Source organism: Plectropomus leopardus, unplaced genomic scaffold (genome assembly GCF_008729295.1).
Source record: "Plectropomus leopardus isolate mb unplaced genomic scaffold, YSFRI_Pleo_2.0 unplaced_scaffold15496, whole genome shotgun sequence".
Lineage (NCBI taxonomy): Eukaryota > Metazoa > Chordata > Actinopteri > Perciformes > Serranidae > Plectropomus > Plectropomus leopardus.
The window spans coordinates 1-1,799 of NW_024616607.1; the positions used below are offsets into that span (position 1 = coordinate 1).

Consider the following 1,799-nt stretch of genomic DNA (forward strand, 5'->3'; position numbering starts at 1 on the left):
TCCCCTCCTTCCTGCAGAGGAGCAGGCAGAGACTCAGAGAGATGAGCCTGACCGTGCTCCTTCAGGCTGCTCACCTGCAGGAAAACAAGAGTCAACAAGTCAAAGAACACAGTGGTGCTTTCTGGGAGTTCTTGCCTTCAGATCTGGGATCATGGACACTTTTAGGCTACTTTTCATAGCGATTAGCTGCAGGGTTGTGTGGACAGTGTGGAAGTGCATACTGACTATTTTTTTTTTTTTTTTTTTTTGATTGGTTTAAAAATCCCTGAGCCTGAGACTCAGGGTGGTCCAGGATTTCTTAGTGTTAGTCAGTAGGAAGATTCATTTTGTGTCCAATGGCATCACAAGAAGGACCCGGACGATGCAGGTCTGGTGTTTGGCCTCTACAGAATTTGGCTTAAAAGCCAAGCGCACTTCCTGAGGTTGTAAATTAGTTTTTACTTTGGAATTTCACGTTTGATTGCTCATTGAATGGATCTGTTGTCCACTAGCTGTAGTCTCTGAGGTGTGCTCATATGCAACTTTTTTGGCTGAGGCACTTCTTTAGATTGAAGCATCAAATTGCACAAATTGTTAGCAAATAAACACAAACATAGAGATTACTGATAAACAAATGCAGCATGAATATAATAAATGCATTTGCAAAACTAGTATACACACCACTCTTCTCCAGGATTTTTAGATAATTAAAAAAACAAAAAATGAGACAAAAGAAAACAAAAACAACCAACCTACCAAAAAGATAACAACTTACAAAAAAAAAAAAAAAAAAACGCACAACCAATTCAACTTTGACACCCAGTACAAAGGGTCCTACATTCAGTTGATGGCAAAAATAATCAAATGGCATTACACTTTTCTACAAATGTTGAATAATAAGGTTACCAAATGCTCATTTCTTCGATCTTTGGTGATGTTTTTTGTATGTCTGGGTCTTTACACAGAGCACTGGTCTCAAAAACCAAACTCACCAGCTGGTTGAGGCCTGTCAGTGTGTCAGGGCCGCACTTTGCTATCAGTGACGGCACGCGGTCTGGCAGCTCTGTGGAAAACACAAACTGTTGGTAAATGTGCACAGATTCAGACATGTCAGACTACTGCCAGTTATTTATTTTAAAGAAGCACATCTGGAGGTCTGTTCATTTTAACATGATTTACAATGTCTGTTCCATTAAATAATTTCTGTCAAAAACATGACAACAGACCCAATAAGCAACTTGGTAAGAAATGTTCCACAAATTGTAAGAAATTAGGAGATGAAAATGTTCTAGGGGGAAAAAAGATAGAGAAAAACTTTATTTAGAAAGATCACACAATTGCATATCTAAATTTACATTACTTTTTAATTATTATTATTATTTAAGCACTTTTCTTAGGTCATTTCTTTATTTCTTTTTTTACTTTTCTTTTTTCCTTTATTTTTCAATTATCTATTTATTATTCATTTTTCACTTTTTTTTTGCAAATTTTTGGGTCGTGTCTTCTTTGGTGCTCATTGCTGTCTTCTGATGTTTATGAAAGAAATCAAGCCTATTTAGTCAGGTTATAAAGGGTTAAAAACAGTGAATAAAACAGAGTTGCACCGAGGAAGTTAACAGACAATGTACACACCACAACCAGTCAGACAGCACATTTGCACATTTACCCGTGAAAACACACAAAATTCAATTTTGTTTACAATCTAACCCTTTCACATCCACACAGACAGCATGCACACAGTCAGAGACACTGTCCAGCTGACTCACTGTCCATGGCGCTGGTCAGCAGGTAAACGGCTTCCATGTGAATGTCATATGCTA

At 37.5% G+C, this 1,799-nt stretch overlaps 1 long non-coding RNA gene across 1 annotated transcript; it reads right to left on the minus strand.

Annotated features, from left to right (window-relative positions):
* Positions 1-1,799, minus strand: LOC121964399. The gene is made up of 3 exons (XR_006107355.1): positions 1,746-1,799; positions 972-1,042; positions 1-74 (listed from the first exon to the last, which is right to left on the minus strand). It is a non-coding gene; the product is annotated as an uncharacterized LOC121964399 (long non-coding RNA).